At 43.5% G+C, this 24,537-nt stretch overlaps 1 protein-coding gene across 1 annotated transcript in view; it reads left to right on the top strand.

Annotated features, from left to right (window-relative positions):
* The first annotated feature begins 566 nt into the window (after positions 1-566).
* Positions 567-24,537, top strand: part of BRINP1 (BMP/retinoic acid inducible neural specific 1) — an 89,016-nt gene continuing 65,045 nt past the window's right edge. The window contains exon 1 of the mRNA XM_062590977.1: positions 567-617. The gene's annotated coding sequence lies outside the window, so the exon portion shown is untranslated. The remainder of the gene's footprint in view (positions 618-24,537) is intronic.

The following is a 24,537-nucleotide window of genomic DNA, read 5'->3' as shown; positions in this document are numbered from 1 at the left end:
CCACGACCAAAGCGCCGTCTGGCCAGAGCTTAAGTTCCTTCTTTTTTCTCCCTTCCCGCCCCTCCCCCTTTCCTAATTATGTACAAAACACTTCTTAGAATAAAATGGCCAAGATTGGTCTCCTCCCTGCTTTCCTCTTCCCCATTCATCCTCTCCAGACCACTCCAAGCCCCTCCTCCTGTGGCAAGCCCAGCCTCTCTCTTCCCTCCTGGAGCCCTTTTCATTTTTATTTCTAACCCCCTCTCCATTCTCCCTGCTGCCTCTGCTCCTTCCCCCGATGGCTATGAACTGAGCAGCAGAGGAGAGGGGGGGCACAGGAGTAAGGGAAGGGGGGAGATAATTAAAAAAGAAAAAGCAAAAGAAAGCAAGAGGGAAAAAGAAAAGGATTTTTTTTTTTTTTTTGCCTCTGCCCTTAATGCCCGCTATCTGGATCAAGGAGGGGGATTTTCTGTCTGAGCATGAAAAGGACTGCTAGAGCCCCAGGATTTTCACGCCTGCATTATCAGCCCAGCACCCAGTATGCAAGCTGGACAGAGAAGCTCTCCCACAAGTTCCTACCGAGCCGAATAAAACCCACGGGCGAGCAGATCTCCGCCAGAGAGGGACATTAGCAGCAGGTAAGGCGAGCTCTGCGCTGCGGCTGCAGCACTGCCCCTGCCCCAGCACTGCGGGGGGCTGCGGGCTCAGCCCGGGTACATTGGCCCCCAGCCCTGCCTCGGCCACCCCCGCCACACACACCATCGCCTTCGCCTCACTCCCTGGCACCCCTGTTCTGAGCAGCGCAGAGTTACAGGGGAAGGGGGGGGCTGTGTGGCAGAAGTCCTGTAACCCAGTTAGTGTCTCTGTGTGTGTTTGTGCTGAGCTCGGGTCCGAGGCTCGCCGGCACTGGGAGGCCTGGGGGGACTGATTCCCCAGGGGGAAGCACGCATCCCTCAGAGGCTGCCCAGCAGTAGGGTTTCAGCACCCCGGCTCCGCTGGGCTGGCAACGAGACAGGAGTGGAGATGGTGATGAGAGATAGCCAGGCTCCATCTGTATTCCAGAGTATTGATACATCCCATGGAGGGGGGGGGAAGGGGGAGACAACCATCCCCAAGGAGATGGTGTCATCTCTGCTTAATCCACCGCTCTGTTTTTGCAAGTGACAAGAAAATCACAGAGGAAAAGGAAAGTCTGTCGCCTTAAATCCCACACTAGGTTGATTGCCTCTACTTCTAAAGGGGGGTGGGAGACCCTGGCACAGAGCCATGGGAGGGCTGCAATGAGGGGCCTGGATCCTACAGCTGAGCAGATTCATTCCCCCAGCTCAGCCCACAATGCTGCTTGCAAGGCTGAGTGCTGAGCATAACTTTACCTTTCCCAGCCCATGGGGATTAGGGGGACAGAGGGGAGAGGGCATTTCCACACCATTACATCATTCCTGAGGTCCAGCACTGCCTGGGTCTAAAGACCCATGGATGATCCAAGGAGAGGAAATCCATAGGTGTGAGCAAGTGTTTTGGCTTTGGAGGGTCCCCCTGTGCATTTACTTGGGAGTAGGTAAGGGGAGGAGGTGTCAATTCTTAGATGCAGTCTCCTTTGAGGGAAGGAAGCAAGCTGCAGACAAATTGTTGGCAGTATTAATGTAAGGACTGAGCCTTGTGATTGACATCTGCACTAGGTAGGACAGAAGGATCCTTCCTGCTTTACTCTGGCTGCTCATCTGGGTGCATAATAATAATTTGTTAATGGCAGTTAAGCTGCTTCCCTGAGAGTTGTAGAGAAGTATTTTGGGGTTAGTGAAAGGAGGAGATAGTAAGAGGAGATCAGGCTTGAGTGCAAGAAATGTGACAGGACTTCTATTTTTATTCCTTAATAAGGAAAAAGATTGATCAGATCTACTAGTGAGTGATAGACAGACAAACCCAGGCACTCTCCCTCCCACTCAGCACACAGACAAGCAGTCCCGGTCTCCTTCACACGCATGTACATGCCAAGCACACAAAACACATACGTTGTCGAACTTGTACAGTCCTGCCTATGCTTAAACACATCGTGTTCCAGTTCTCTCACATGGATGTGAGCTCCTTTTCAACCTATACAAACCCACTGTTCCCCGCACACACACAGACACTGTCCAGGTCTACACACTAACGCACACTGTAAGTGCAGGACCGCATTGGTATTCTCATTACGTGAATCAAACATCCAGACGTTCACATGAATATAAACACACTGTGTTCTTCACAGATCTCTTGATAGGGAGTTGTTCTTTCAGCACAGTCTTCTCCGTTGTATTTAGTTCCAAGCATTGATCTGGGGTTTGTCTGACTCCAAAACCCTTTGCCACTCAGTAGAAAATGTTCCACTTTGATAGTAGAAGATTTTGCATATCTACATTTGTTTTACTGCTCTTTGCATGTTCCCAGGACTCAGTAATGACTTCACTACTGAAAAGGCAGACAAATAGCAGCCAGGAGGACGGGGCCATTGCTGTTAGAGAGAGGTAACAGTCCCGCGCCCACCATTCCATCTCTGATCAAGAGCTGGAGACTGTGAGAATGAGAGGTGCTCTGCTAGAGTTATGTTGTTTTTCCTGTGTATGAATATATGTGGGTGTGTATGCGCGTGCATGTGTAAAAATATGTATGCAGCTATGGATAAAACGTACACGTTGCAAGGCTGCACTTCAGTCTTACCCAGGTTCAGAGCAAAACTCTCCCATCCCTAGAGCATGGATTCTCCTGTGCCTTTGCAAGCCCCTCCGATCAGAAATGGACTCCCTGGCATAGTATGTATTGGGAAGATGATGTCACTGGTGTAAGATGCATTTAATCAACATCCTCCTCTGACCTTCCTTCCCTTCCCTCTTTCCATAGGCCTAGTGAAGAGCTTGTGTAGTCCCCCAAGAGCAGGAACACAACGAGGCCGACCAAGGTCCCTGTTAAAACTTTGGAGTTGAAGAACATACAGCAAATTGTCTTGCTATATGTAAAAAGGCATCCCCAATGAAATACTGGAGGGTATAATCATGTTCCCTCCTCACCCTGCTGATTACCACCCTGGAAGTATGTGTGAGGCCAGTGCTAAACACTGTATGGAGAGTAGGTTTGCCAGCAAATGGTAATCACTGTTATCTCCGTAACATAAATATTTCAAAGCCAAATCCTTCTGTCTTTGCTCAGGCAAAGATCTCATTGCCTTCTCTGCGTATGTCGCTTGAGAAAGCGCTGCAGAAACTGACTCCAGTTGAGGGCCAGCGCATTGGCACTGGTCTCCCTGCCCACCTCTGGAAATTGATGTGAATTTCTCAAGTCTGTCCAGGGGTCTGTGTGGCTGCGGTATGTTTACAGCCAATGCAGAGAGGTCAAGAAGGCAGGAAAAAAAAACCCAAATCACAAAAGATCGGGAAGGATGGTAAAGAGCCTGGAAAGCCCCCCGAGGTATCCAACTCCGGGGCGGAAAAGCAGGGAGGCCGAGCCCCGCCGGGGGGTGGTGGGCGCGCTCCGCATGTGCCCGGGGTGGAGGGTGGGGGGGAAGAGCCCCCCGCCGCCGCGCAGGTCGGCGCCGCGCTGCGCGCGTGCGGAGCCGCTCCGCGGCCGCGGGGCCGGCGCCGCCGCCGTCGCCCAGGAGGGGGCGCTGTGGCTCCACGCAGCGCCGCGCCGCGCTGCGCCGCGCTGCGCGGGCGGGGGGCGCCGGGCGGAGCGGCGCGCGGAGCGGCGCGCATCGCCCTCCTCTCCCCGGCCTGGTGGAGCTGGAGCCAAGCGCTAATAATAATATGTTGGGGTGGGGGGAGGAGGGGAAACGATAAATAACAACAGGGCTCTCTTCTCCAAGGAGCCCAGGTGCAGTTGAATGGGTTTGGGCCAGATCCTTTCCCGGTGCAAGTCAGCAGAGCCCCGCTGGTGGGTACGGGAGTTACGGCGAGGATCTGGCCCAATACATGCAGGAATCTTTTACTCGGTGATGAAATGTAGCTACTTCTGGGACAGAGCCCAGCAGCTTTTCCGTGCCAGAAAATACTACAGGGGAAGTGAAAAATCACTTCATGCATTGAAAGTGCAGAGATGAACTTAGTGAGGCAGAATATAAATTACCCAGAGTTAGGTAGCTTGTGCCTTGTGGTTTGATTTACACCATTCCTCTTGCAAAAGTATCACGAGATTTTAACAACTGTAAAGATCTTGGCCCATTTCCTTCCAGACCGTGCAGAAAGGCTTCCCAGAAAGGGACAACATCCATGCATGGAAAGATCAGGCAGGCTTCTAAACAGACCCACGGATCACGATCTGATCCTCTTGCCTGGAAGATGGCTGCTGCCTGGAGCAGAATACTGAATTACTGAATGTGTATGAGCTGAGTCTGGAGCAGAGCAGCTCCTCTTGGCTCTGTTAGACTCCCCAGAGTGTTCCTGGGTGCCAGGGAGGTCTTCTTCATGCTCCCAGTGCAGACTGTACCCTGCCACATCCCATTGACCTGGTGCAACCTGAGCTTAGTCGCACAGGGCTGCAGCCTGTCATTGGTGTAGGCAGGGAAAAATCTATCAGCACAGAGGCCTGGGGAAGAATATTGGGTGTATCTACTGGGTTCATCTATCAAGAGAGAGAGAAAAACATGGGCAGAACTGGACAGACGAATCTGATGGCATTCACCAGGGTTTGGAGAGCAGACATAAGACAGTGGGCTAAGCAAAGAGGAGGCAGGACTAGTGGGAAGGAGAGAGGGAGAGGAGAAAGAAAAAAATTCAGAGGAGCAGCTGATTTAATGATAAGTGAAGACAATTGAAATATCCAAGTTTACTCCAGGGATGCTGGATCAAATCCTAAATGAAGGTGGCATAAACTGGGCATAAACATGTTGTTTTGAAAAGTAGCTAGCAGTCAGACTCAGGATTCCCTTGATACTTGGGTTGGGGTTGGGTTTAATACAATATGCCTACACCTTTGCACCCCTCCCTGCTCAGTGAGCTGTTTGCATGCAGCCTTAAGGCAGGATGGCTTGAAAGCAGTATCACAGGAGAGGAAAAAAAAAAAGCTTATTTATTTTTGCTATTTGTTCTCCTGAAGTCATGTGCTCTACATCCATTTTATTGTTGCCTACAAGGCACAGCTGACAGAGCTAAGCTACGCACAATGCTATCACTGTGTCTGCTGACAGGCCTGCTCTGAGAGCAGCACTGGGTAAGAGTGGCACCGCTGGTGGCACCAAGGCATTCGTGGTTCTGGTGACGGTGCATCCCTATATGTTGACACAGAGGGACCCAAAGCTTGGACTTTCATACTTGTGATTCTCCCCTCCCAGTTCAGAGAAACAACTATTTGCGCTGCGGATGAATTGCCCCTTCCCCACAAATGAGAACAGTAAGTTGGAGCAGCAGCAGCTGATCAGAACAAACCATCTAACCCAGCTTTGAACAGTGGCCTTCAAAGTGAATAGCCTTTGCCAGATACGTACCATTGGTGTGCACTGCTTATACTGAGGTAGAAACTCAGACACCATGAGCACCAGCACAGCTCCGGACATATCTAGTGGTTCTCCTGATAGAAAGTGAGTTCTTTCACGTGATACTTATAGGAGATATAGCCTGGAGGCTTACGACAAGTCTTATTATAGTTTGGGCTTTTAGATTGGTGCATATTATAGCCAAAATGGGTCATAAAGAGAGTACATGTGAAGAGCCTAGAACCACTAGCTGTAAATCATCACAGCCTGTTGAAGACAGGGAGTTAACTGGCTTCATGGTGAGTGAGGATCTCTTTCTTAGGGTTTGATTTAGAGTGTGATTTAGAATCTGGCCTGCACTCTGGATTCTGCTGCGTCTGTTATGATTTTGGACGCAATTTTGGCCAGAAGTCCTGAGTCGGCACAACTCATCTCATTTAGCTATCTCTTTACCCTGCTGGAGCTGTGTATGAGATTGTCAGAGACATTGCAAACATTGGGGACCTTTGTGATAATTTATCCTTGCAATCATGGACGCTACCTTGCTATACTGGCTGAAAGATGAGGAGCATGAGTTTTAAGCCATTGACTTGTGCAGGCAGTACATTCTAGGTGTGATTGCCAGGACCAGAAGAATAAATAAAGGAAGTTTGTTTAGCAGTTCAGAGCTATAGTCAGGAAGGTACAAGGAAACTGAAAATAACTAAGAAAGGATGGAAGGAATTGAACTAAATTGTGATGTGAAGGAGGATGCTGACATTTCAAGACAGGTAGGAGAAATGGGAAAAGAAGGTGTAAACTCTAGCTGGACTTCTGGCATCAGTGGAATTAACAACAGAGAGGCAAACTACGAGTACTGGAGCAGCCCGGCTGCTTTTGGCATATGACTGCTCTTCAGGCAGGTACAGATGGTGAGCGGGTAAGTGAAGCCCTCGGACCTATGCTGGGGTATATATGTGGTTATGGGTCCCTCCTGGCTCAGACCACCTCCTTGCTTACAATATAAGGATGCTAGAGTTATTCCAGACGTTCCTGGTTTAGCTCTGTGCTGGGAGAGATTTGCAGACTAAATCAAGGGTGTGATTTGAGGGAGCAAGGAGAGTTTAGGTGATATAAGGTGAGGCCTAAGAATGCTTGAGAAATACTGAGGAAATCTAAGGAGATAAGTAACAAAGATAGCATAATGTTTGTGCTAAAATTGAGAAGGGAGATAGAATAGCAGCAATGAGGACACATATAAAATAGCCTTAAGACCAGCAGCTATCGCTAGAATTGCTTATGTCATGTCGTCCAAATTCTGAGTTGCTTCTGCAAAGCAACTCTGGGCTTCACTGTTTTATGCATGAGAGTGCTGATAATGTGTTTATCTGTCATTCTCATTCTCCCAAAAGAGAACTGGAAATATTAGAAAATGAGAGGAGTTGTATGCATATTGTAGGCCAACTAATAGTTAAGTCTAACCAGCATCTTTCACTAAAAGGAAAAACTTACAGTTAGAATTCTCCCACAATATTTATAAGGTGCTGGCTTAAAGGGACTTAAGAGCTGTAATTTGAGTTCTTGTAAGTATTTTGGTAAAATCTTTTTTGTGCATTTGGAGATGCACATATATCAATCATCTTACACAGCTACTTCTCAAGAGAGAAGAGTTAATGGTGGAGAAAGCCAGTGATCGGGAGTAGATCAGTGTTTCTCAAAGTATTTGCTAGTGAAATGGAGGAAGGAGTAATACATGATGGTGACGGAGCTGGCCCTTGTTAAGACTGGGAACAACTGAAAAATGGTCTAATCAAAACAGTAGGAACAAGAACAGGCGGTTGAAATTGGAGGAATATTCTTGGAACCTGCCAAGAACAAAACAAGCATCCCAGTCCAATGGAAGTCCCTTGAATCAAGACACTGAGACAGGGTGAGGGGATAAGTGTTACATACCTCATCACTGGATGAAGTAAAAGGTCCATTTAGCACTGACTCCATGTCCCACCATGGTCAGTAATGGACACTTAAGGAACCAGAAAGGCATGTATGAGTAATATCACTCCTGGGATAATCTTGCAGCTGGTTAGGGACATCTAAAGTCAGTAGTTGTCTCAGAACCGTCATATGCTGTGTCAGTGGGAGCCCTAGATCTTGTGAGTGTGACTAATTCCTTCTTGAATCCCTTTATGCTTTCGGTTTTCACAATATCCTGTAGTAATGAAATTAGTTATGGGCTGTGTGCAGAACTATTTTGGGTTCTTTTTTTCAGATTGCTACCACCTGATTTCCTCGAGTCCCTCCAGATTTTATAGGACAAGAAAGAGTGAATAATCGTTCCTTGTTCTCCATGTCTGCTCTGTTTGTGACTGGGCAGACATCAAATTATATGCCTTGTCTCCACAGCATGCAGGTCCCACTTTTACAGAGTACTTAATCTAAATATTGCTCAAGGAATATCAAGTATAAGTTTGTTTTTAAACATATGCTCAGGTGTTGCTGACACAGTGAAATAATTTTCAGGACTGCAAAGGGCCTGATCCTGAAGTCTGAGTCATGTAGACAGACCCCTAAGCACTGTCCCATGGACATAATGATACCTATTTCCAGGATCAAAGCCGAAGCAATTTCAAATCCATATACATGCTGAGTGCAGAGTGAATCATGTTTATGATCTGCTGGAGTTCAGTTTCTTTGTTCCAAAATGCTGGTCAGGAAGGTGGAAGAAATATTGCCCACGATATTGTAAAGACTAACATATCATCAGAGGGAGAATCAATGGAGATTGATAGCAAATTAGATGGATATTAGATACATTAAAAGGAATGATAGAAAATAGAAGAGAGATTATAATTGCAGTATATTAATATATTTTAAACTGCTTTACAAATATTAACAAATTAAATAAGGAAAGACTGGAAAGAATGGTTTATTTAATCTGGGAAAGTTAGGAGTAAGAGGGACATTTGGGTCCCAGTGTGAAAGTATATGAAGGTTAGAATGAAAAGTGATCAGAAACATTTTAACACTTTGATGATACAAGAACAAGAGGACACATTAAAATTAAAGCGCACAACTTTTAAAACAAATTAAAATGAAACAGTCCCTTTTTCAGCATAGAGCGAAGCTAAACAATTCCCTGCTGCTGGATGTCATTGAGATGAAAGTCTGGATGGATTTGAACTGTAAAGGGCCACATAACTTTGTAGCAATTAATAGCATTTGCAGCTATGCAATCTAGGACAATGGTAGTCAGAGCTCACGCTTCAAAGCAAAAGTTGACCATCTCCTGGGGTCAGGAAGGACATTATCTCTCTGCATAAAAAGAACATAATATGATTGGCCAAGAAATATGACTGTATATGGTTGATCCTGCAATAAGCAAAGTCAGCAAGAGATTAGCAAATTGCTTCTGAGGGTGCTGGATTAAGGTATTATAAAAAGGTTTTCATCAATGCCAGACAGAATATCAATCCAACAATCTGTTCTTACATGTCAACTCCCACAAAAGTGATTTCACTGATTTCAAGAGATACTGAAGCAGGACATAAAATGGGCAGTTTGCAAGCAGCTGCAATGACCGTGAGCTGCACATTTCAGTTTCCTTTGTCACCACTTTCATCTGCAGAGTGATGCAGAGCTCAGATGAGACTGGAGCCTCACGGTGCTAGGTGCTGTACAAAGGCATGCTCTACTCCCTGCCCTGCCGGGCCTGCGGTCTAGACGGATGAGGAGATGAGAAAGGCAGTGCCATCCCTTCTGCTCCACACAAAGGGAAGTGCAGCAGAAGGCTAGGGGATCAATTTAAATCCTATTAGAGTCAGTGGAAGCATTTCAGTTGGCATGAATAGGAGCTTGGGCTTGGCCTTGACAGATTTTGCAAGTAGTCAGTGGGAAGGTAACATTTTTAAGAACGCAAGGCCTTAAGTATCACAGTGGGACATGCTGGACATTTGAAAATCAGCCTCCAAGGTATTTATAAAATGTTACCTTAAAGAATTTGCCCAAGGTTACACAGAAAGTCTATGACAAAAAAGAAATGACTTAGTACATCCTGAGATTTAATCAAATTATTTTGGCTGGAGTGACAGAGTGGAGAGAGGAGATCAGTTAAGGAACTCATTTGCATCTTATTGCATCTCCCTCCATCTCAGAGCTGGCTCTGCATTTTCTCTCCACTGCCACAGCCCCATGCGCTGAATGGTCCTGAGATATCGCTCCTTAGGTGAAGGACCATGTTGTCTGTCTTGTGCCCAGCACAATCTTGCATCCTGCTGAGGATGCCTCACATCGCCTGCGTCGTGTTGGTGGGAGAAAGAAGGATCCTACCTTTCTCCAAGCTCTTCCTCTCAAATCAGCCTTTTTTTTCCCCACAATTGCCCAAGATATGTTTGGGCAAAGGAATATAGAGGCTGTCGTGTTGATCTGCCTTGCCTCTGGTAACAAATAGATACACTCAGAGATGTTTGGCTTTGACAGGTGAAACTTTTGGAAGGCCGCATGTCCAATGACCGTATACACCACCGTGCACATGAAAGAGACCACCCTTCTGTAGTCAGCTGAGACAAGTAACAAAACTGAGTTTCCTTCAGCCGGGGGTGGGGGGGGTTGAAAAGCTGCTGGCTATGAAGACAGCATGTGCTCTAGATAGAATAAATGTCTAGGAGAGATGTGTGACTGGGGTCTTGGAGGGAGGAAAGAACTGGCAGGTAGGAACATGAAGTTCAGTGGCAATGCAAGTGTGAATGCTGAGACAAGTTGTCACATCAGAACAAATGATTCCTTTGCTTTCTGGATAGCAAACAAGAGAGAGAGATTTGATGAGCAGATGCAGATTTCTTGATGAGGTATTGTGTAGGTGTGATGGCTGCCGTGCTTATAGGCTTGGCTGGAAAGGGGAAGGGTGGACAAGGGAGCTTTTGTCCTGCAAGAGGCATGAGAAAGATGCTTGCAAAAAAGTAGCTATTCAGTAGGATTGGAGTTTACCTGTATTATTGAAAGATTGATTTCTGATGAAGGGAGCAGAGAAAGGAGGGGAATAAAAATTTATAGACAGCAAGAATGGAGATCAGAGCTTTAAAATGGCAGTTGTGAGTTAGTATTCTTGAAGGATTGGTTCAAATGTGACTGCAGATACCATGACCAGCATCTGATTTCGAACTATCTGCATTAAAAAAAGAGGGGGGGGGGAGAGAGAGAGGGAGGAAGAATGAGAGGAACCAGTAGACTGGCCTCAGTGAAGTTCTACAGGATTTACCCCAGGGAATCACAACTGTCCCTGCATTACAAGTACTTGGAAGACTTAAAACACTGACAAGACTGCAAGATGAGAGGAGGGTCAAAATGCAGAATGGCTGGCAGGAATAAGCAGATTGTAGACTGGGCTGGGTAATTCAGGGATCTGTAATAAAACTGCATGGTGATGGATAGTGAATAAAAGACTATAGGTATATTATGGTTTACGGAGCACAGGACAGGTCTCTAAGGAAGCTGCGATAATAAGAGGAAGGTTGCAGAAGACCAGGAGCAGCGGCTGTTTTGGAATGCAACAGCACTTTGTGAATAAAGCAGCACCGTAGCAAGATAGTCCCATCTCGACTCTGTCACCAACATGTTATATGTAACCTTGGGCAGGTCACTCAGGCTGATATCTTTCAAAGAGCTTTCTAAATGTATGCATTTCCATGCATAGCAGCCAAATTTCTCACAGTCAAAGCTGTGGTTCTGAGCCATGCAGCTCACACAGTGGATGCAAACCACCCAGGGAACTTGGCTCCAAGTTTAGTATGAAGGAAAAATGGATTTTTTGAAAAATTCATCAACCAGCAAAGAAATGTACAAGCATGCATGTGCACACACACACACACATACACACCTATGCACATAAACAAAGTGCTTTATGAAGCCTGAGTGCTGTTTAAGTGCAGCATGTTAGTCTTGTCACCAAGTTCAAAAATGGCAGTAAATAGTAATTAGTAATAAAGCTGCTTACATTAAAAAGAAGAGCAAAATAGGCTAAGTCCTTCCATGCTTTCTCTTGCAGTTCTTCTCATTACTTTGTTTAAGTTTCAAAGATAGTCATTATGTTTTTCCATAGTATTTTGTTTTCTCACTGTTATTCCGTCAGGAACATGGGGGACTGCCACATTAGGAAGGACACAGATCTAGATTTATCTCTCTCCCACAATGGCTTGTGTCAGGGTAACGCACAGAAACATTTTCTCCTCTGTTAATGCAATAAGCCCAGAAAGAAGGGAGGGAGCTCTTCCATAGAGCCCAAGACCAGTGAAAAGCAGTCCCCAAGCCCAAATACCAAATACCAACGTCCTTCTTTTGATGCTGGGGACATAACCCTACCTGAAGTCAGAAAATGGAGGTGAATGGATGAGCCAGAGACAAATACACCCTATGCACCCTGTTGTGCTTGCCTGGAGATCCTGAAAAGAAGCAGAGAAATACTCTGGATTTTATTTTTGTATGTTATTTTAAAATTCTTGAAATGATGCAAGGCTGATTTCCTGCTCAATAGTGCAGTTTTTTTGTAGTATGGTATTGAGGATACATACTACATGTCCCCCGTATGCACACATGGTGTGTTTGGGAGTAGAGTGTCTGCTGGAACAGCACTGGAAGACTCTGGAAGGTTGGCTCGTATTGCCCACAATTGCTGTTATTGGAGCAAATTTTACCCAGAACTGGGTTTCATTTTAGTGGATGCTTGTTTGCTCCTGAAAAGATCCCCAAAGCAATCTAATACAAATGTAGCGTGCAAACTTAGGAAATACAGGAACAAACTTAGGAGCCAAGTTCTGGAAACACCCCAAAATATTGAGATGCCTAGCTCCTGTTTAAGTGCCTAATTTTCTACCAGTTCAGGAGATGCAGGAAGATAAGTGGGTGATATTTCTCTAGATACCTCTGGGACTGAGATTTCCAGCAGAGGCTGTGAGCAAGGTCCCATGCTTGATAGATCATAGAAAAGGATGCCAGATTATGCCAGAAAAGCAGGATCCCTGGTACATGCTGTTCCCGTCCCTGCGTGTCTGTGTCTCATTCAGAACGCTCTTTGGTGGTTTGAATAAGCCAGGGCTGATTGCAGGCAGCTATGCTTTTTTGCTTAATGTCAGACGCACTTGGACATCACACGTTCCAATTCTATATACGAACTTCATGCCTATTGGTTATGTGTTAGAGGGAGCCGTGGTTAAAAAAAAAGAGGAGAGCGAAGAGAAGAGAAAAGAAAAAAATCAGAGAAAATAGAGGGTAAAAGGAGATGCTGTGACTGTCTTAAAATAAAACAGTAGTAGATGGAAATTTCTAATAGAAAAAGTAAATTCAGCCTCTCTGAGATTATTTCTCAGGAACTTTTCTCTCATTTTTGATACAAGGATTAGCCCACATAATTTTCTGTAAGTCTAATTATTTTACCTTAAGTTTGCCTTTGAGTACGGGTTTAGACTGGAAGAGGGCAAAGGCTATGAAAGTCAATAGCGCAAGAAACTCACAGAAACTCAGCCTTACTGACATTCCTCATGCTGTTATGAAGACCTGAAAGACAGCTATTTTAATTCCTAGTAGAAATGGATGAATAATGAATTTTCTTCAGTTTTGTTCTGAACCAAAAAATGGAAGGAAAAATATTGATCACAGCTATGTCAACACAATGAGGGTGGGGGAAAACAGAAATACTTCCTTTTAAGAGGGGGGATGTGAGGAAAGGAGAATGGAATGTCACTTCCAAACTTCAATTCTGCAGAAATAAAATGCTTTGTTTCATAATTGCATTATTTTGATTTTTTTAATATTTGCATTTAGATCCATTTTGTAAATATTTCAGTATAAAGCATGTGATTTAGGATAAGATGTGGTCATGTACTTTGGCTCTTTTAAATTTTTCCAATTCCATTTTTTGACATTAGCTATTTAATGGATTCAACCTGAATTAATGAACATTTTCAGTTGATCCTCAAACACTTTTTGTGTGGCTAATTTTAGAACGTGTTAAAAATAATGTCACACAACCTCAGTGCTATGATTGCAGGGTTTTTTATATTACACACAGTCAAAAACAATTCATACCCCACATAACTCACACAAAGAGGGCAGAGCAGCAGGAGATAAAAACAGAAAACAAAGAGATTTGGCTGAAGTCACAGAGTAAATCAGTAATAGAAATATCTATAGAAGCCTACACTCTTGATTTCCATTCTCCTGCTCCTTCCCGAGACTTCGGGTGAGTTATAAATCCCTTTCTCACCCATTAGATTTTTCTCATATTTTTCCTCCTCTGCACCTTCTCATTCTCACCTTCAATTCTTTATTTCTCTTCCTTTACTTATTCTCCATTTTGCATGCTCTCCTCTTCTCTCCTCATCTGCTCCTCCTGTAGAAGATTACTAATGAAGTGACAAATGTTAATAGTGTGTCTTGGCTGTGCCTGCTGTGATGGATAAGGAAGGAGCAAGGTGGGTGAAGCAGAAGAGTAGCAAAGACGGAAAGAATGGGATGATCTGAGCTGATTTCTGACTCCAGCTGTAGGAAGGTGGAAGACCCAGCTGCATGCTTTGAAGCTCTTACTGCTATGGGAGCACAGAGCCAAACCAAATGTCTAAGGAGGGAAGTGTAAGCATGGCCTGAAATCCGGGAACTTGTATCCCTGGTTCAGTGGCCAAAAGGAGAGGAAAGACTTACAGGACTGGGAGATGCATAGGCAGAAAAGAACCGGTAGATTTATCCTCTTTGTTGTGACAGGACCTCAAATCTAGGTATCTCATACTTGATTCATCTGGATGAGTTTGTGCATGGAGACTTCTTCCAGTGTTCGAGTAATATCAGATGCAAATAGGCATATTCAATCAGACAGGGGTTACGGGTGCTCTGCACACTGGGCACTGCGTGCTGGCAGGGATTAGACTGCCATCTGCTTGGTACAACACACATCAGAGGATTGATACCTGCATCCAAGATGCTGCTGGAACTCCTGCCGACTTACTGAAGTTCTTCAGAATAACATTTTTGTCTTTGAAGCCTCTCTTGTGTGGTTAATGGACAGATCTGGAAAGAGTGCATGAATTTAGAGAGGAGAATCATTTAAGGGCCAGATAGAAGAGACTGAAGAATCCATACTCTGGGATTCCTGTATCTCCCTGGAAGAATACATATGATGGCAGAGCAAACACATGTCAGATGGTGGGGGGGAAATTGTGTTCATGCAGTGGGAACAAAGACATAACCTCGCCAGGAATCCAGGCAGGAGGAGGGAGAAAAATGGGATGTAAATCAGGAGCATGCCTTCTTGAGCTACTTTGGTCCAAGAATATTATACTAAGAATAATATGAGCAAGACTAGTTGGATCTCTTTGTAAAAAATCATGTTAGACATGCTAGATAACTTCAGGCTATCTTCATCAGCATAATAGACTCTAAATATCCATCTTCCTTTAGAAAGTCCTTCCAAACACATTTGATTTCAAAGGGATAATCCAGGTAGCCATATTCCTGTTCTGCATTCAATTCCTCACTCACAGAAAATTATTTTCATCTAATTCCACGGCTGCAGTTGAGGGAAGTCTGTTCATTCCTTTTCCACAGCAATGTCTCTTTCTCCAGCAGCTCTGACTAGCTGATATATACCCTGGGGAAGGTTGAAGCAGAATTAATTAATCATGACCACTGATGCAGGTGTTTTTCAGATTTGGATTTGGTCAGTTGATTGCACAGGGACTTTCTAAGAGTCAGGCAACTGAAGAAACAATGTGATGTCTACTCTGGATTACTTTTAGACATGGTCACTTCAGGAGGATATGGAGGCATGTGGGACCTGACAAGCAGTGGGCAAAATGTAGCAGAAGGCTGCTGTGTGAATCCTAGTGGAGGAGATCACTCTCCCCCTTTGGCAGGGCACTGTACTAATGAAACTTTAGACTGAAGTTTAACATATACCCTCTTATTCCCAGCCCGTGAAAGTGTGAATATTTCTGCATCTACAATAGAGCCTTCCGGAGGGCCATCATTTTGCATGCCCCCTGCAGTGCAGGAGGAGTTGTGATGGCACCTGGCGTGTGCCATACTAGAAGTCACTCCTTCAGCATGCCCACGAGTGATGGCAGCTCTGGCCAACTGCACAGGTTTTGCTGAAGCAGTAACATTTGTGTTACAAATAGCTCTTAAGTCTTCCAGACCCTCTCCCCTCCCCTTGTAGAGCTGTGCAGAGCATGTGCTATTCTTCCTGGTCAATGATTTCCTCCTGGCAGTAGAGAAAGGTCAAGTGTCCATGCCAATTCTTTTCGATCTGTCAGCAGTCTTCAAATCCTCTGGCAATGAAAGGCCAGTGATTTGCAGTATCTGGCATGGATGGGCAATCACTCCCTGCAGGAGCAGTCTTCTTTTCCAAGGAGAGTCCACAGTGTGGCTTGAGGTAAGGAAGCATTTCCCTCAAGGACTTTTGCAGGGGGTATGTCAGTGATCAGTTCTGCTGTTGCTGTCAGAGGGACACGGGCTGCAATATTATCAACATGTTGATGATGGGCAATAAGGCCAACCTTCAAGTAAATAATACCCAACTTTCAAACTTTATCATCCTTAGGCATCATTTTCTCCCTCCAACTTATTTCATTGTTGTCTAACTCAGAAATAAAAATTGAAGGACTTTGTTCCTTTCCTGCCCCAGAGATGAGGCCAAGCATACAGAAATGTTATCGAGACATTAGGATAGATTTATACAGAGGGTGGGGAGATAGAAACATCAGCTTTAATGGAAGCCTCAGACTACAGCAGCGCTCACTATTAGCAAAAAGTTGTAATTAGTAGTGACAGACTAGCTGGAGCAACAGTAGATCAACCAGGCAGATCTGCATGCAAAGGTGCACTTTGAGCAGCTGTGCAGGGGGAATATAGATTCCAGGTTGCGGTTACTGGCTGTAGAGTTGGGTCCCTTTAAGAGGATAATCAGTGAGGAAAGTCCCTGCTCTTTTAAATACATTTCAAAACATTGGGATGTTTCCCCTTTTTCCCCACTTTGCACTAAACACTAGCTACTGTGTCCCCCCCCTGCAAAGCCCACCTGGTCAGGGAGGGAGTAACCCCTTTTGCCAAGGGATGATGGCAGCCTTGTGATGGGGGGAAGCAGACCTCACTACCTCTTTAAACTTTCTCCTATTTGGGGGAAAAGGAAGAGAATAGAGATGAGGGTGGCCATAGCAACCACCTCTGCTCTGCACAGCTGTGGCCCTCCATCCTTCGCCTTTTCCACCCCAGAGGTTTCCAAGCCTGAGCTGGCCTAGCTTTGGCTGGCCCTGGCAGGGAGGATGCATCTTTGCCTCCTACTCCATCCTCACCGCCAGGCACAACCCAGCCCTCGCCTCATATTACCGCTCTGCCTTTGTATATATTGTGCTCCGTGCCTACGTTTCAAATGGACTCCCTGTCCCCTCGCCATTCAGTACTGCAAGCGGGTGCTGGCAGCACTACAGAGCACAGATCTCGGTACTGAGACCCGGTGCCCTCAATCTCTGATCGAACTGCAGTGACTGCGCAGGAGCCATTGGGGACATTTTCATCCATGAAATGAAGAATCAATAGAGTTGCCTCATTACAGGCTCTGCTCTGAGCTGCAGTTCTCTCCTTCCCCTTTGCTGCTCAGCTTGCCCTTTTTTTCAACCCACTTTCACCACCACCTACGCAAACTTGATGGTGCAAATTCACTGGTAGCAATTCTGCTTGGCTACGCACAGAGAAACAAAAATGTGTGTTAAAAAAAAAAAGAAGAAGAAGAAGAAGAAGAAAGAGACCAGGTAGATTTCCAAGGAAGAGGTTGAATGTGTTTTTCAAAAGTGCATTAAGTGGCTTAGAAAGCAAAGGCCCCATGAGGTCAATGGTGTTCAGAATTTTAGATCTCTAATGCTCATGAAAATGTTACACATAAATTCCACCCTGCAAAAATCTGCATTTTTCCTCTTTTTCTTTCTTTCTTTCTTTCTTTTTCTTTTTTTTCTTTTTTTTTTTTTTTTTTTTTTTTTTAAGAAGCATAGAACTTGCTTTTCTGATGTGCAGAGGGGACTGAAGCTGTACCATGCAGTCATCGAGCTGACAGTCAGAATTGCTTGGAAAATGGACTTGCTATTTCCTCAGGAAATTCTCACTGTTTGATTTGCTCTATTTGTGTGATCTTTTTAGCTCTATTCTGAATCAGAATCCTGCTTCTACAAAGCTCTTACAGCCTAAAAATTCAAAATTAGTAATAATCCGGGACCAGCAATGTCTTCTGTTTCTGTGGTGCTAAAACACAAAAATGCTATTGAAAATATTTAACATAATACACAACAAATAAAACACTGTGAAATATTATTATATGCAAAATGTACTTTAAAAATATTAAACATATATCAGTACAATACAGAATATGTAAAAATGTCAAAACAAATTAATTGAAACAATATAAAAATAATGTGTTTATCTCCTTAAAATGAAACATTTCAGTATAACTGAAACGAAGAAAGAATATCAAAATGATTTGTTTTGACACTTTAAACATAAAAAAGTTTGTCAAAATTGACATGTTCCCATGCAACGTTTCGATTCAAGAGAACTGCGTTTTCCTGTGAAAAACTGTTCTGTCAAGATTTTTGACCAGCTCTGCTTACAGTCTATCTAAACAGACAAGTATCACAGCCAAGACTCTCAAACACTCCAGGTGGTCAGAAGATGGATTTAGTGCAGAGCAGAACAGTCTCAAAAAAGGAAATAAATAAAACTCACAGCTAGAGGTGGCCTTAAACTTGGGTATCAAACTGCCTTAATGTCTGAGATGTTCAGAGCTGAGTGGGTTTGGCCTCTAATGCTGGTGAGGACTGAGTTCCTTCCATTTCTACTGAGTCTGTATTGTGAGATCGGTTCACTGATGAAAGAGAGACTATTTGTGATGGTCAGATGCCAGTGCAGATTCTCAATATCCTCTAGGATTTTTCAGTTCTTGGCATTTGTTGGGGCCTAGCTAGTAACAGCCCTTCTGTGTTTGACAGATTAATGCTGGTAAGTATAAGATGGCTTTATTCACCACACATCCTTCCTTCTCAGTGGAAATCCCAGAGTTAGGGCTTAGCGCATAGGCTGAAATGCAGCACTGCAGATGGATTGGCTCTAGGATTCAAAGCTGATGAAAACAGAAATTCTCCTACCTTCATGATACACAGATTTTAAATCTACTCATTATATAAATGCAGTTTCAGGTTAATTTGAGCTTCTAATTTAATATACTGTTCTGAATTAAGAGTTAATATGATATTTCATTATCCTTTTGCAATGAGATCCAATCCAAGCCTCATTGCCTTCAATAGACCTTCCAGCAGAACCTGTGGCTGCTGAGAGATGTGTAGATGTGCAGCCAGAGCAGGAGACCTACAATCAAGAGGTCTGGCTTCTATTCCAGAAGCTGCCACTAAAGTGGTGTTATCTGGGGCTATTACACATTTTTAGCTCGCCTTTCTAACCTGAATTTAAGTTCCTATGCATGAAGGTGCATATAAATTACAGGGAGGCAGGGCAGTACATGGAGTCTTTTCAGCCTCAGATCAGTGACCTATGTACTACGGAGTCCTTCCTGAATACTTAAATCAGTGTCTCTGTCTCTGCAGGTGACTCATATAACATCTCTAAGTCGCCAGGCAGTATCCCTCCGTCAGGACCAGGCATTCCAAGCCCACATCAGCAGCGTGTTTACCCAGCCCCAGTTCCAGTTACAGCTCTGCTCCTCTGTGAAAGGCTGAGCCACGCAGTCCTTACCAAGTCTGAGCTTGCCCATGGCACAGTCTGGCAGGACTTCCACCCAGGCGGTCTAAGATAGCGGCTGCAGGAGCCTGTGAGTCTAGATTCATGAGATTTTTATGGCCGCAGCATGGTGTGACAGGAGAGGTGGATCTGCCTTGGGTGAGAATTTGCAGCCATCAGCAACCTTGAGTCTCTTTTCCTTCCCCTCTTCAGCTGCCCCTGGTTGCTTTGGCTTCATCCAGTGTGAATGGTGGCAGAATCTGGATAGGAAGTGCTGAGTTAAATGGTGCTTTGCATCCCAGCAGGCAGGGCTGTCATTACCCGAACAGCAGGAGCTGTACCAGGAGAAGCAATGGCCTGTGGATTTTAATCCCTTGTGCACTTTCAGCCAGAGATGCAAAACAGAAAAGACCCAGGTCACAAACTAAGTTCCTTTCTGAGGGGCAAAAAAAAGAGGAAGATACATAATTTGCAAGGACCATTAGGTAAGTGTAGCTTCTTAGCATACCAAAGGAAGCACTGTTAGCTTGCCTTGCCTACATCCCATCAGGCAGGGCCCACTCCATGTGTTCATGGTGTAGAGTGCCCTGCCTAGGAATGGACTTCAGAACAAAAATAACACTGCACAGAATGTCTGGTTTGGGATAACAGTTGACTTTTTGGATTGAACACCACATTATTGCTCTTCAGGGCAGTTTTGGCATTGATTTTTTTCCTTCTAGCCCTCTGCTTACAGGTCCAAAAATTGTTGCAATGGAATATGTTAGAAAGGCAAGACTGGTACAAAAAATGGAGTAGGCATGAAAACAAGAACCATGGCTTCTAGATTCTGACCCAGACCTGCTCTTTAAACTCAGATATCAGATTACTTTCTTTTGGAATTTTCCCATAACAGTGCTAGAGAATAGTTAAGTTTTTTTATTCACATGTATTGTGTAGAGGAGGTGTTTCTGTAAATTCTTATTCCAAAATGCAAAAGCATTAAATTAATTTGGACATTTCCTTTTATGCATAAATTACAACATGTATTTTGGTTTAATCGAAACACACTGTTTAAGAAAACACTTCATTTGGGATTTTAATATATATTACTCAACAAGCAATGAAAAATAAAACAAAATCCTGAACCAATTCTTTCCAAACAGAAAACTCAATACATCCTGTTCCAAAGAAAAGCTGACTTTATCAAAATGTTCTTTTTTTTTCGCAAAAAATCACAAATTTCTCCAAAGTGTTTTGCCTGATGAATTGGCATTTTTCTGACATAAAAATGAGCAATCCAAAAAAATTCTAAGCAGTTCTGTGGCAAGTCTTAGCTAATTCTGGAATGGTAGCATGAAGGTGCGTAGGAAGGATATTGCAAGATGTAGCACTATACTGCGTCTTAAGAGATTTGAGTTGAATTCCTGGAGCAGTTATAAAATGATCTGGGACAAGCAATTAATATACCCTGACTCTCAATTTCCATTCTGCAAAAAGGGAAAAATAGCATTTCCCATTCTCCTAGAGCTACTGCAAGGATAAAAACCTATTAGCACTTATGAGATTACTGGACTTTGATATGAGATGTATGAATACTGATACATCTCAGTATCAGTGTCTTCAGCTGCATATTGGTGTAACTTAGAATGAAATTATGGGCAAGTGGTCTAGTTTGGAAAATAATTTAATAAGAGTAGGAATAATTTCAAGTTCAGGGCAGTGTTTAATAGAAATCAGTGCTCACCACCCACCATATTTTTTTTCACAAGCAGCTCAGAAAAGTGCAATTTATCATTATTATTATCATCTATATTCATTCTATCTCTGCCACTTCACAAATGAGAGGAGTTCCTCACAAACATCTACAAAGCTAGCTCATTATCCAGCCTCCCTATTTATAACTCTCATTTATGACAATAGCTATGAAAATCTTGCCAAAGTAGGGCTGCTGGTGTGCTGACACCACTGCTTAGCCTGCTGAGCAGTATTATCTCACTGTTCCTTTGCATTCCCCCATCTGTCCCTGGCCATCTGGTGTCCTTGGTCTTCTAATTAGATTGTAAGCTTTTAGGGGCATGGACTGCCTTTTTGGTTTCTTTTTGTACAGCACCTAGCACAATACTGTTCAGTCCTAGATTTAGCAGGACTGTACTCAGAATGTGGTTCTTCATCACACATCTGGATGTACATAGAGTAGATCCTATTTGTTTGGTTTCAAATCTACCGATCATTGACAGATGGATCTCCTTTCTAAGCAGAGACCTGAACCTGGATTTCTGACCAATGGCTTTGGCACCTTGGCCAGTAAAGATCAGGGACAAATTTATGACAAGGGCTAATAGTGTTCATTTCCCTCTGCTAACACAGTCCAGCAGCACCTGGTGATGGGACTTGTTTGAAGTTGCTTGCCTGCCACAGCTCTTTGCTTTTGAGCTACCTCTGCCTCTCATCCTCACTGTAATAACTCTGGTGATTGATAATTCACTGGAGTGCATGGACAAATGATCTGAAATCAGGTACCTAGTTGTTACCAATGTGATTTTTGCCTTGCTATAGGCAGAGAGTAATTAGAATTCTTGCACAAAACCTGCTCCCTTTAGGCTGCCAGTTGAACTGCATTAATAACGAAGGATTCGTAGGGCGTTTTTGGTTCACTGAATATTCTGACAAGTTGTAAGCAAAGTGTTGACTAGCTGAAAAGAAAAATCTTTTTTTCCTCAAAGTCATTTGGGGTCAAAAGAAATATTTTTATCACTGTTCTCTTTTAAGAGACTGGAAGGGCCATTCAAAAAATTAATTAGTAATTTCAAACGGAAATTTGGACATCTTTCCCCTTAGAGCTCTTAAAACAAAAAACATTGACTTCTTCCAATTATTACTTCTCTCAGCATGAACAGTTTGGCAAAATTGATGTGAATGCATGGACTGTGTTGATATATATGGAGAGGCATTTCTCATCTCCCCTCCTCACCTTTCCTCCCCCAAAATGTTTCAGCTGATGAATGTCCCTCAGGTTTAACTCATGCATATTTCAAATTAAAATAGATAAGAAAAAGCAGAAATTTAGACATTGGTCAGAGTAGAACTGTTGTGGTTTGGAGAGGGATTCACCCACTGCTGCCTGAAATGAAGTCTCACTTCCATAGAGAAAGAGGCCTGCAATCATTTGGGATTTTATTATGTTGCATGCCAAAGTCATCCAGAAAGTCAGGGCAACTGGTGGATTGTTGTTCCATCTCTCACTCCAATCAGACATGAGCCTCTGTAGTTTGATCTAAGGCAGAAATGGCCAAATTCTGCATTTCTAGGGGCCAAGTTAACCCCCCAGAACTTCACATGACTCAGTGAATCCTGACAGACTCAGCTGGGCTTATCTTCTCCATCCCTTTCCATCCATTCTCCTTGTTCTCCTCTGGCTCCAGTATGCATACATAGATGTCTCCAGTTTGGCGGGCTCACTGGCTAGCATTTCCAAAGGACATCCAAAACTGCTTCACAGGCAGTATCTGTCTCCCAGCACTTTCATGAGCCATCCCTGAATTAAATGCAGAGCATAAATGATGCTGTTCCTGTTGCACACAGCAACTTACACAGAGTTAAATCCTAAAAGTGTAGGACAGTAATTATCTGTCTGGTGGGAATGTAAGTGTACAGTTAGCTTAAAGTAGAAGTAGTTGAACAAAATCTGAGAGAATATCTCCCATTCTTAAAATTAAGCATACGCTTAAGCTGTTTCCTGAAATGAGGTCAGACGTTTGTCACTTTGCAGGGTCGAGCTCTAAACTAACATAAGCTGTTTCATCTCTCCCTTGACACTTCAGGCTTTTACTAATTTATCAGCATCCTAAAGCAGTGTGTGAAGTTGCTGCAGAACAGAAGTATTTCAGATACAAATAGCAATTGTTAGCCTCTTCCCTCTGGTAAATGGCAGCAGGCAGAAACCTTTCTCAACCTGCCAAGAACCAAATGTGGGACACAAGAAAGAATTATTGGTGCATGAAGCTTAAAGAGATAGGGGACTTATTTCTTTACTGCAAATAATGCGTTCAATAATTTCTTTTTCCTGAGTCTGCATTTCTGATGGAAATAGTTTACAACAGCAAGCATGAGAAAACAGAAGGGAAGTGTGCAAGATCAATCTGAATCTAACAGAAGGGATAAATGAAAGGTACAGAGGTTAGAAGAAAGGTTTAAAATCCCTGGAGGCAGAGGAAAAGTATAGTGTTTAGAGCAAGCAATGGAGAGTTGGTGCTCTTGTGTCCTGTCTTCCCATTTATAGCAGGGAGGGAGAACTATATAGCTTCCCCAATATGAAACAGACCTGGCAGCATCATTTTGTGCAAAATCTATCATTCCTAGCTATCCCACTGTATAAAAATTATCATTTAAGTGGCTAAGTAGAGACCCAATTTTATTCCATTCTTCTTATTTCAAGAAACAACAGGAATAACAGCACTTGCCTGCCTTACTAGAATGCTGCGAGCTTTAATTAATGTCTCTAATTCAATTTGAACTCCTTGGATAAAAGGTGCTGCCTTGTGACAGCAAAAGTATTGCCTAAAATAGAATATAATTAACACACAGATATCAATCACAATGAAATTAAGTGTACATTCAAATACAACTTGCACTTTACAGAAAGTACCTGCCTATTTTTCCTCCAAGAATCCTGAAGAAAGACTCATAAGACAAAGAATATTAAATGTTCCAGGCTGAATTCAGATCAGAATAAGGCCATATTAAATCATCTAACAAACTAAGAGGGACTGTAAAAGAAATCTACATTTGCACTGATGGATGTACCTTCAAGATAGGCAATACTGGAAAGTGGCTATAACATGACGAATAACCAGCACTTCTAACATTTTCTTTTTGCAGTACATATTTACCCTTAACTCTAGCCCATGTCCTGCTTCACTTACCAATCATATTTATTAACAGAGGTGACACCTGCACGATCATGTTTATTGACATGAACCAGAAGGACTCAGATCACTGCATAACTGTGTAATGTTTCTGAGTGGAAGTGGGCTATGGAGCTTGGATTCTTTCTAACTGTTGCATTACAAAGTTTACTGACTCCTTGAGAGGTTGTTGTTCATTGCTATTAGGACAGGAATGCCTAGTAAGACAAAAGTGCAGCAGCACTACATTTTGCTAAGAGGTATACACAAAAAAATGTCATCTTCAACAAGTTCACAGTCCAGATTGGTCACATATAAATACTATTATATCTCCAAGCTGACAATTACAAAGTAAGGCAAAAAAAGCAAGTAAAGGCGTAGCCCAAAATTGCGGAGGGTATGTGGGTCAGAAATAAACAGAATTTTTAGGTTCATGAATCAAAACCCAGTGTATGCGCCACCCTCATCTCGAATTGTCCTTTACTGTAGAGA

This window comes from Rhea pennata, chromosome 18, assembly GCF_028389875.1.
Source record: "Rhea pennata isolate bPtePen1 chromosome 18, bPtePen1.pri, whole genome shotgun sequence".
Lineage (NCBI taxonomy): Eukaryota > Metazoa > Chordata > Aves > Rheiformes > Rheidae > Rhea > Rhea pennata.
The sequence above is the reverse complement of the archived record's forward strand: the minus strand, read 5'-3'. Positions and strand labels throughout refer to the sequence as shown.